At 48.0% G+C, this 12,500-nt stretch overlaps 1 protein-coding gene across 1 annotated transcript in view; it reads right to left on the bottom strand.

Annotated features, from left to right (window-relative positions):
• LOC113589578 (neurexin-2-like) overlaps window positions 1-12,500 on the bottom strand; it is a 590,991-nt gene that overhangs the window by 188,807 nt on the left and 389,684 nt on the right.

Raw genomic sequence — 12,500 nt, 5'->3', positions numbered from 1 at the left:
GAGACTAGGGTGACTATGGACTAGGGTCTTATAGGATCTACAGTGAATAGGAACTAGGGCCTATAGGGTCTACGGTGAATAGGAACTAGCGCCTATAGGGTGTAGGGTGAATAGGGACTAGCGCCTATAGGGTCTACGGTGAATAGGAACTAGCGCCTATAGGGTGTAGGGTGAATAGGGACTAGCGCCTATAGGGTCTACGGTGAATAGGAACTAGGGCCTATAGGGTCTACGGTGAATAGGGACTAGGGCCTACAGGGTCTAGGGTCAATAGGGACTAGGGTCTATAGGGACTAGAGTGAATAGAGACTAGGGTGACTATGGACTAGGGTCTTATAGGATCTACAGTGAATAGGAACTAGGGCCTATAGGGTCTACGGTGAATAGGAACTAGCGCCTATAGGGTCTACGGTGAATAGGAACTAGCGCCTATAGGGTCTACGGTGAATAGGGACTAGGGCCTACAGGGTCTAGGGTGAATAGGAACTAGCGCCTATAGGGTCTACGGTGAATAGGAACTAGCGCCTATAGGGTGTAGGGTGAATAGGGACTAGCGCCTATAGGGTCTACGGTGAATAGGAACTAGCGCCTATAGGGTGTAGGGTGAATAGGGACTAGCGCCTATAGGGTGTAGGGTGAATAGGAACTAGCGCCTATAGGGTCTAGGGTGAATAGGAACTAGCGCCTATAGGGTGTAGGGTGAATAGGGACTAGCGCCTATAGGGTGTAGGGTGAATAGGAACTAGCGCCTACAGGGTGTAGGGTGAATAGGGACTAGCGCCTATAGGGTGTAGGGTGAATAGGGACTAGCGCCTATAGGGTGTAGGGTGAATAGGGACTAGCGCCTATAGGGTGTAGGGTGAATAGGGACTAGCGCCTATAGGGTGTAGGGTGAATAGGGACTAGCGCCTATAGGGTGTAGGGTGAATAGGGACTAGCGCCTATAGGGTGTAGGGTGAATAGGGACTAGCGCCTATAGGGTGTAGGGTGAATAGGGACTAGCGCCTATAGGGTGTAGGGTGAATAGGGACTAGGGCCTACAGGGTGTAGGGTGAATAGGGACTAGGGCCTACAGGGTGTAGGGTGAATAGGGACTAGCGCCTATAGGGTGTAGGGTGAATAGGGACTAGCGCCTATAGGGTGTAGGGTGAATAGGGACTAGCGCCTATAGGGTGTAGGGTGAATAGGGACTAGCGCCTATAGGGTGTAGGGTGAATAGGGACTAGGGCCTATAGGGTGTAGGGTGAATAGGGACTAGCGCCTATAGGGTGTAGGGTGAATAGGGACTAGCGCCTATAGGGTCTAGGGTGAATAGGGACTAGGGCCTACAGGGTGTAGGGTGAATAGGGACTAGGGCCTATAGGGTGTAGGGTGAATAGGGACTAGGGCCTATAGGGTGTAGGGTGAATAGGGACTAGCGCCTATAGGGTCTAGGGTGAATAGGGACTAGCGCCTATAGGGTGTAGGGTGAATAGGGACTAGCGCCTATAGGGTGTAGGGTGAATAGGGACTAGGGCCTACAGGGTGTAGGGTCAATAGATTTCAGTCAGATAGGATCCCAGAAGGCTTCTCTAGTTAGTACAGTCTCATTTTCCATTTCACTTTCCTCCCAACTAATGAAAGCATTGCAACAAGCAGAAAAGGCACCCCATTCAGCAACAAGCAAACAAACAAAGAAACAAACACCTCAGAGTGGGAGCGTTCCTAACCTGAGGCTTCACTAACATCCTAACCATCTCTGCTTCACTGTGTGAGCCGCAACACTCTACCAACCTACGGGTGTGTGTGTGTGTGTGCGCGCACGTACATATGTGAAGCCCACCTTACCCTTCGGGAGATGAGTCCACCTTTACCTGCACTCACCTGGAGAGAATCCATTCTGACAGATACACACACCTATGCCCTGCCATGAATTATTTAAAGCAGTCATTAGAAGTAGTCAGGCTCTCTCTCTCTCTCTCTCTCTCTCTCTGACACACAAACACACACACCCACGTTCACATCCTGTAAAATAAGCAGTGAGTGAGTCTCGTGGGACATGTGTAGCAAAGGGAGACAAGTCTATCCATGCACCTGAATATTGCAGCACGAGAGAAACAGACAGAAGAAGGGAGGGGAGAGAGAGGGAGAGAGAGAGGGAGAGAGAGAGGGAGGGAAAGAGAGAGGGAGAGAGAGAGAGAGAGAGGGAGAGGGAGAGAGAGAGAGAGAGAGAGAGAGAGAGAGGGAAAGAGAGAGAGAGGGAGAGGGAGAGAGAGAGCATATCTGGTAGTCAGCTTCCCTTCAACATGCAGAGTGTATGGAGCCCCTTTGTAAAGACAAGACAGAAGGCGTAGTGGGACAGAGAGGAAGTGAGTGTGTGGGAAAGACCGTGATGGTGACGGAAGTCTCTGCAGGCTTACACACACAGCAGGTGCTCCAGGGGAGAGGAACGATACAAAAACAAAACTGAGATGTGAGTAAAGTAAAGGAAAGAAAAAAAGACTGACCAACCGACAGACTGACAGACCGACATATAGACAGAGGTAGAAAAAACAATCCCCATAATTCTGAGGCCAGAGGAGGTAAGGATTCCTGGGCAGAGGAAGAGCAGCAGAGAGAGAGAGAGAGAGAGAGAGAGAGAGAGAAAGAATCAAAGAGAGAAAGAGAAATTAATTCTTACTTTTGGAATCGGACTGAATGTGTCTAACTAGAAAAACAAATTATCACAGAATTCCTGGAATTATTAATATGTATTCATTTATTTATCTGTTATTTGTTTAAGCGAACACAATATAAGACATTAAACATTTTAAAAGTGATGCTATTCATCTCTGAGGCTACATGGCATGTATCAGGCTTTGTGGCTGCGGTTCACAGATGCAGGAGTCAGAGCACAGGCCAAGCGCACCTTTAATGTGTGTGCTGACAGCAGGCGACTGACAGTATCTGCAAAACCCCTCATCCGTTATTGTTTAGACCTCATCACCAGAGAAGTCGTGATCTCCATCGCCCTCTCAGAACTCCACAGTGACTCTCAATCTCACATTGCAGTGACTCACACTCTCAGACTCTCTCAGTGTAGTGACTCACACACTCAGACTCTCTCAGTATAGTGACTCACACACTCAGACTCTCTCAGTATAGTGACTCACACACTCAGACTCAGTATAGTGACTCACACACTCAGTCTCTCAGTGTAGTGACTCACACACTCAGACTCTCTCAGTATAGTGACTCACACACTCAGAGTCTCTCAGTGTAGTGACTCACACACTCAGACTCTCTCAGTATAGTGACTCACACACTCAGTCTCTCAGTATAGTGACTCATACACTCAGAGTCTCTCAGTGTAGTGACTCACACACTCAGACTCTCTCAGTGTAGTGACTCACACACTCACTCTCTCAGTGTAGTGACTCACACACTCAGACTATCTCAGTGTAGTGACTCACACTCAGACTCTTTCAGTGTAGTGACTCACACACTCAGACTCTCTCAGTGTAGTGACTCACACACTCAGACTCTCTCAGTATAGTGACTCACACTCAGACTCTTTCAGTGTAGTGACTCACACACTCAGACTCTCTCAGTGTAGTGACTCACACACTCAGACTCTCTCAGTGTAGTGACACACACTCAGACTCTCTCAGTGCAGTGCTCCAGTTTCTTGCTGACTAAAGGCCTCTCTGCAGATATCAGACCAGATAACGCAAAAAGCCCAGAAGTTCCAGATGCAAGTCCCGTCACCCGAGCCACAGGCAAGTGGTCCGACATTCCTCAGTTGCCCCCGGTTACATGACATTGGACCAGGACAGGTACACTACAATCAAGGGGATGGTTTTCACAACCAATAAAAGTATCAATAAAAGTAGCCATGATGGATTTTCTCTGATACAATTAATAGAGACGTAGGATGAAGGATCCATTGGCCCTCTGTGGTTTACATCTGTTAAACAGTTCAAACAAACCTCCTGCTCCTTCAACATCCCCAGCACATACATATGGTCAGAGTCAATAGCTGCCCTTTAACCTTCCCCTGTGTGAACAGCTACAGAGGCAACATAGCAGCACCTGTGTGTGTGTGTGTGTGTGTGTGAGAGAGAGAGAGAGACACATGTATTCATGTCTCAGCACAAACAAACTGTGTCTCGCTCCTATGTGTTTTTTTAAGCTTGCATAATTGACCACTTGAATTCTGGGTAATGTTTCAATACTTTGTGTAATGGGCTATACCTACAGACCTATAGATTCACCTAAGAGCCATTTGAAAAGAAAAAAGAGAAAAGGGTGTCAATAGTGCACAGTGTTTCACCAGGGCGTCCGATCCACATCCCTGCTGAAGGCTCCTGACGTTTTAACACACGTCTCAGTTTAAGATCGCTCAAACACACACACAATGATGTGCACACCCACACACACACATCTATCGGATATTCATACACAACAGCCTCTCGAGTTTGTATCGAAAGGGTAGGAGGTTAGGGGTGTACAGCCATACTGTTTTCATACTGAATCAAACAGCTACTTCACAACTATGGTGAGCAGAAAAACATCTCTGCACATACATGTCGCCCCGGAGGAGGAACGAGCCCAGCGTGAACCCAGAGGGGCTTCTCCTCTTCTGGCAGCCCAGAACATTCACGTGAGCCTACAACGAACTTGCGCTCAGAGAAACCTGGCAGTTGGAATTTAGAAAAATGCTGTGTGGTCTTCTGAATTGTGATTTCTGCTGTGGTCCACAGACGTAGAGGTCAGAATGTGGTGTAAACAGCCTGCCTTGTGTCAGCGGTTCAGATTGGTGGCGGTGGGGGATGGGGTCTTAGCGCAGAGCGGACTCCTGGATCCTCGAGTCGCCCGCCGTCTGAATGACACTGCTGACCATGTGCAAAACTTTAAGGCCAGAAGTCTCCATCTTTTAATGGCACATGATGCAATCATGTCAACATGGACCCAAATTTCACAGTGCATGCACGAATTTCGTTTACTGGGCAGAACCACAAACATTTACAGTAAACAGCACCTGTGTACAAACACTCTGCTCTGCATTTAGTGCCTGAGCTGAACTCTCAACTCTGAGTGCCTCCACTGCAGCCGTTGAGATCTGTGTTCCTTCTACACAAGACACAGTATAAGTTGTACTACTGCCCCACATCAGACACGCCCCACATCAGACCCGCCCCACCTCAGACACGCCCCAAATCAGACTCCCTACAAATCACACACGTACCACATCAGACCCACCCCACCTCAGACATGCCCCACATCAGACCCACCCCACATCAGACCCGGCCCACCTCAGACCCGCCCCACATCAGACCCGCCCCACCTCAGACACGCCCCACATCAGACCCGCCCCACATCAGACCCACCCCACCTCAGACACGCCCCAAATGAGTCTCCCTACAAATCACACATGCACCACATCAGACCCACCCCACCTCAGACACGCCCCACATCAGACCCGCCCCACATCAGACCCGCCCCACCTCAGACACGCCCCAAATCAGACTCCCTACAAATCACACACGCCCCACATCAGACCCGCCCCACCTCAGACACGCCCCACATCAGACACGCGCCACCTCAGACACGCCCCAAATCAGACTCCCTACAAATCACACGCCCCACATCACACGCCCTATATCAGATCACCCACATCAGACCCCCCACATCAGACCCGCCCCACATCAGACTCCCTACAAATCACACACACACACCACATCAGACACGCCCTAGATCAGATTGCCCACATCAGACCCGCCCCACATCGGACATGCCCCACATCAGACTCCCCTACTGCCCCTACATCCGAGGCTGCCACCAGACCACATCAGATTTCCTGACCACACCACATCAGCATAAGAAAGAAGATTCCTCTCAAGTTACGCACAAGCCATACAAAAAAGACATTATTCTGTCTCTTATCTGTTTTCAGCACATTCTCTGTCTGTAAGCTATATAAGGGTACATTTGCTTTTTAATGCAGACAGAATTACTCTGCCTCTCTAATGAGGAGAATGAGTCTGCAGTTTTCTTTTTTGTTTACAAACCCTTCTCTTCTCTGCTCTGGTGTGGGACAGAGCAGCAGATTTGGCGCACATCCACTGGTGTGATCACAGCACTTTGGAGAAGACACAAGAGTCAACTTGTGTAACTTGTGGGAACTTCAGATATGCGCTGCTGGACTGGCGTGGACTACATTAGGCTAGAAAGAGCAGTGAATCTGAACTAATTCAGTGTTTTGTCATGCCTTTGTGTAAACATGTAGAGCTATTGTAATTGTTTTTTGTAATCATGATTTGTACATCCAGAACTAAAACGGATAAGCTGTATTAAGTTTTTACAGAGTTCCAGGATATACCTTTATCAAAGCGTGTGCATGTGTGATCCTGCTTGACCGGTGTAGACTGGTATGTCTCATATGAAATATTATTTCTTTAATAATACTAAAATAGATATTTCACAAAATGTTCATAACATCCTCTGAAGTGTCATATGATGTTTGTATAATATTGTGTTGGATGACCACGTAATCTGCTCATTTTCCTGAATTTTATGTGTAAAATACAAGATACATCATGTTGAATCATTTTGAATCAATAAAATGATTTTAGTGATGTTGTCCTGGAACACTGCCTCATTCATCAATAACTTCTAACGTTAAGTAATAACAATAATTCACTCAGAGCTCCTACAATCATTATTTAAATAACAACAATACAGTCTGAAACAATCTAGACCAACATTTTCCAGATGCTTTAGAACTTGCATGTCTGCTGATGGTAGTTTCAGCACCTAAAGTTACAATATCGTGTGACCAATTAAAGAGTTTTAGGACGTCAGACAGGTTAACTCTGGATGTGTGAAAACCAGACTGAGACAAAAAACCTGTTCCTCCACATGCACACACAGGCAAACCTTCTAGCCTACACGCCTTCTTCGTGTGTGTGAACCTGCTAGCCTACACGCCATCTTTGTGTGTGAACCTGCTAGCCTACACGCCATCTTTGTGTGTGAACCTGCTAGCCTACACGCCATCTTCGTGCGTGTGAACCTGCTAGCCTACACGCCATCTTCGTGCGTGTGAACCTGCTAGCCTACACGCCATCTTCGTGCGTGTGAACCTGCTAGCCTACACGCCATCTTCGTGCGTGTGAACCTGCTAGCCTACACGCCATCTTCGTGCGTGTGAACCTGCTAGCCTACACGCCATCTTCGTGCGTGTGAACCTGCTAGCCTACACGCCATCTTCGTGCGTGTGAACCTGCTAGCCTACACGCCATCTTCGTGCGTGTGAACCTGCTAGCCTACACGCCATCTTCGTGCGTGTGAACCTGCTAGCCTACACGCCATCTTCGTGCGTGTGAACCTGCTAGCCTACACGCCATCTTCGTGCGTGTGAACCTGCTAGCCTACACGCCATCTTCGTGCGTGTGAACCTGCTAGCCTACACGCCATCTTTGTGCGTGTGAACCTGCTAGCCTACACGCCATCTTCGTGTGTGTGAACCTGCTAGCCTACACGCCATCTTTGAACGTCTCCATTAGACCTCAAAAACATGAAAAGACAAAAAACCAAACAAAACCAAAACCAATGCAGAGTACAAATGAGACTCAAACTACGTAAGAGACATTTCTAGAAAAATCCCTTTCAGCATTGTAAATGACTGTAAATCTCCAACAACCACTCAACAGCACATCATGAAAACAGTTCTGAGGGAGATGAAGGCATGAAGACATTCAGAATGAATCAAGCATGTCCTGGATCTTCCATTTAATTTTCAACACCTCTCTAAAATACAGCTGGAATCACTTGGTATTTACGCAGATTATTAACTCCTAAAATAAAACTCAATTTAAAGCAATACCTCCTCAGTAAACAGAGAAATCCCCCACAGTAAAGACAGACACACACTCTCTGGGGGGTCAACCCCCCCACAGTAAAGACAGACACACACTCTCTGGGGGGTCAACCCCCCCACAGTAAAGACAGACACACACTCTCTGGGGGGTCAACCCCCCCACACTAAAGACAGACAGCACACTCTCGGTGAGGGTGACTCCCCCCCGCACTAAACACAGGCAACGCACTCTCCATATGCTCGAGTCTGCCACGTGTTTGTCTCCGTGCTTTGCCAGGTGGGCAGGGGAGGTGAGACTGTGGTAAATATAGCAGTGTGCTGTGGGTGCATCAGTGTACGATGCTCCCCCAGCTGCCAAATCCAGATCTGAGTTCTTATCCATGTGGGTGGCAGCAGAACAGTGGGAACACAAAGACTGGATACACACTGGTCTCTGAGAGCAACAGGAAGACATCCCAGCCCTTACAGTAGTGGATCTGACGTATGCTTTGCAGACACACATGTTGTGTCCATTTCTAAGTGAAAGGAAGATCACATGCATTAGAGAGCGGTGCTGGTTCAAACTCAGCAGATTACCAAGATCTCAGCACACACAATGAAAAGGAGAACCCAGGATGACAATGACAAGATCATAAAAATGAGGACAGAACAAACATAAGAGAACTAAGAGTGAAAACAGCAGATAACAGTTCATGCAAAACCTTAACACAGAACTCAGTCTGGAGAGTCTTTAAACAGTTCAATAATCCAATAATCAGACCAAACAGGGAACAGATGAGAGAGCGGGGGCACTGAAACAAGATTGTGATGCAGGTTCTGGAGGGGCAGGGCAGTCTTTCTGGAGGGGCAGGGCAGTCTTTCTGGAGGGAGCAGGGGCAGTCTTTCTGGAGGGGCAGGGCAGTCTTTCTGGAGGGGCAGGGCAGTCTTTCTGGAGGGGCAGGGGCAGTCTTTCTGGAGGGGCAGGGCAGTCTTTGTGGAGGGGCAGGGCAGTCTTTGTGGAGGGGCAGAAGCAGTCTTTTTGGAGGGGGCGGGGGCAGTCTTTCTGGAGGGAGCAGGGGCAGTCTTTCTGGAGGGGCAGGGCAGTCTTTTTGGAGGGGACGGGGGCAGTCTTTCTGGAGGGGCGGGGCAGTCTTTCTGGAGGGGGCAGGGCAGTCTTTCTGGAGGAGCAGGGCAGTCTTTTTGGAGGGGGCAAGGCAGTCTTTCTGGAGGGGGCGGGGCAGTCTTTCTGGAGGGGTGGGGGCAGTCTTTCTGGAGGGGCAGGGCAGTCTTTCTAGAGGGGCGGGGCAGTCTTTCTGGAGGGGAAGGACAATATCTAGGACTATATAGGAATTTAATGTTTCTCCTTTTCATCTAAAATCTCCACCAGGAGAAGCACAAACTTTATCTTTACCCGAATAAATAACAGACAGAAAGGAGCATTTGCTGTGGGAGTTTCTCGAACAGTCCATCAATAGGTAGCGAGGTGGTGTAGCGACACTGAGACACTCCAGCCTACAACACTCATTCCCACCAGGCTGACATGGTAACACTCGCCATGGAAACGGTGCCCTCCCTCCTCAGCATGATCACTGAGATGTGTGTGCTTCTCATATCGTCTCTAGGACAGAGGGAGAGAATAAGGAGAGTGAAAAAGGAGAGAGAGAGAGAGAAAGAGTGTGAGAGAGTGTGAGAGAGAGAGAGAGAGAGAGAGAGAGGGAGAGAGAGAGAGTGTGTGTGAGAGAGAGAGAGAGAGAGCGAGAGAGGGAGAGAGAGAGAGAGAGAGAGAGAGAGTGAGAGTGTGAGAGAGAGAGAGAGAGGGAGAGAGAGAGAGAGAGAGAGAGAGAGTGTGTGAGAGAGAGAGAGAGAGAGAGAGAGAGAGAGAGAGTGTGTGAGAGAGAGGGAGAGAGAGGGAGAGAGAGAGAGAGAGTGAGGGGGAGAGAGGGAGAGAGAAAGAGAGTGTGTGAGAGAGAGGGAGAGAGAGAGAGAGTGAGGGGGAGATACAGTGAGAAAGCAAGAGAGGGAAGAGAATGAAAGGGGAGGGAAACAGACAGAGAGAGGGAGAGGGATGGAGGGAGGGAGAGAGAGAGAGAGAGAGAGGGAGAGAGAGAGAGAGAGAGGGGGAGAGAGAGAGAGAGGGAGAGATGGGGGAATGGCCACCCGTTGTTTATTGTCCTGTGGTAATGGAACTGAGTCATTTCTCATTTGTAATAATATCAAAAAGCAATTACACATGGCATGAATAAAAGGCAGCCAACAAGAGAGGCCATCAATCACAGAGAAAGAGTCAGGAACACACGGGGAGGTAACGGGCCGGCCCCCACCCACGCCGGCCTGACGCTCCCCACACGTCTCTGTGCTCCACTCAGACTACAGTAAGAAGTCTGACTACAGAGAGAGCGACTGTCAAAGGAAGAAAGACAGGAAGAAGAAAAGAATGGGGAAGTGTAGAAGAGAGATGGAGACTGGTAATGAGAGGGGGAACATCGAGGTAGTTCATCTTTAGTTTAAACTTTCCCTACTAGATTTAAACTACTGCTAACTCAGTTCATAATCACATACAAATGACAGACAGGTACAGACTGGACTGGTTCAATTGTGACACAGGTAGACACTGGACTCCTTCTGACTCACAGGTAGGGAGTGAACTGCTCTGTTATTATTTGGTCTGACTATTAAATGCAATACAGTTAAATAAATGTAATAAAGTTTTATTACAGTGCAGTATTAGAGCAAATCCACTATATCAATCTACTGCAGTGTACACACAGATACAGACAGATACATACAGATACACACAGATCATATGTGTTATGGACTCACCTCATATTAACAGTACAGCCATCTTATATGACACTTATTGACTGTTTAGACAAATATACAGAGCAACATATAGTCTGCCCATACACTGACATTATATGGTCATGCTACCAAAGCTATGTTGAATCTCTGAATTGAACAGAGAGTGAAAGAGAAAGGGGGAATGAGAGATTGTGAGAGTGGTGTGGGTGAACAAGTGAAAGAGAAGCTAAAATAAAGTGGAGGATAGAGAGGGAGAGAGAGAGAGAGAGAGAGAGAGAGAATGGATATGAGAAAATGAAGAAGGTGTTAAGTTTTCTTTGTGACTCACTGTTGTACTGGTAGAGGAAGCAGAGCTGGTCCTCACAGCACAGACGTCTGTCCCAACGCTGCAGAGCTTACTGGGGGAGAGTTACTTATTCCCACTCTTTATATAGCACTTTACATTTTGCATTGCTTTCATAAAATTATATAATCACAGTCCTGTCAATAAAAAGCATTATGAATGAGAAATGTGTGAATGCATCAATGAATGTGGGGCAGACAGACAGAGAGAGAGATGCAGGATTACGTCACTCTTATACATGTGCATACAGGCGGTAGACTCAGTAAAGAGTCTGAGTGGGAGTCTGAGCCAACTAGTGAAATATCCAGGACCTGTGTTTATTTTCCTAATGGCAGATTGTCTGTACGAGACATGGATGAGTAGGAATGAGACATGGATGAGTCTGTATGAGACATTGTCTCTGGCAGCTGTTATTGGTTCACTGCAGCACAGAACTGCATCCGGACCTTATCGAGGACCCTTGCTCTGTCTTTCATTTTCTTTATTTTGTCTCCTGTTTACCTCTTTGCTCATCGGATGTGCTCCTTAATTCTTTCCTTAACTCTCCACCCACTTAGTTAGCTGTGAGTCGCATGCAGTGACACTCTGCAGGTTTCAGAACAGCTCTGTACATTCAGACATGGACGGAAACTCTCCTTACATTCACTATGCCTCCCGTTCTGACCCCTAGCAATCCATTATCCCTCCCCATGACACTGCTGACCTGGGATCAGCGGTCAGGACCTCTCTGGTTGTGATTAATATCCAGGTCGTGACACATCCTCCGTTATGTTGCCCCCCTGAATCTTCCGTCGTACCACAGCCGACACATTACCATTCAGCTTAAAATAAAACGCTGAAACATTGCAGGTTTAAAGTGGTGCTGGAGGCTTGTACACTGAGCGGATGCTGGGCCCCAGGCAGGTTGCCGTGGTAATGAACTAGCCATGCTAACGCAGCCATTCTTAATGAGAAACAGCCAACAGGCTGAGGATGGCCAAGGGCCAGAGCCAAGACCGATACTGATGGCACCACGAGGTAAAGGTTAATGTGGTCGCCATCGCGCTACAGGAAAAAAGGTCCTGTGGCTGAATCCTCAGATGTAAAGGTGAGAAAAGAGAGATGTGGAGAGAGAGAGAGGAGATGGAGTGTACAGACAAACAGAGAAAGAGAGAAAGAAACAGAGAAAGAGACAGATTGCGAGAGGATAGATGGACAGAAACAGCAAGAAAATGAAAGAGAGGGTAAGAGAGAGTGAAAAAGACACAGAAGTGTGTCTCAGAACACTGCAGTGTATGAGCCACACAGTTCAGGGCTGCACCATGTGAGGGAGTTTCACTGCTCAAACACATCTGTTCGGACGCCAAAAGACCAAAAATAAAAGAGGTTTGCAAAGCCCCAGAGGAGAGCAAACATGTGCTGAGGTTGGATAGTTTACTGCATGTCTGCCCTTCATGGCAGGACCACAATCTCTCTCTCTCACACATGCACACACAGGTGCACACAGCAGCACGTGCTTCCTGAGTACGTCCAGCTGTCCGTGAGCAGGCCGTATTGGCA

Source organism: Electrophorus electricus, chromosome 9, assembly GCF_013358815.1.
Source record: "Electrophorus electricus isolate fEleEle1 chromosome 9, fEleEle1.pri, whole genome shotgun sequence".
Lineage (NCBI taxonomy): Eukaryota > Metazoa > Chordata > Actinopteri > Gymnotiformes > Gymnotidae > Electrophorus > Electrophorus electricus.
The sequence above is the reverse complement of the archived record's forward strand: the minus strand, read 5'-3'. Positions and strand labels throughout refer to the sequence as shown.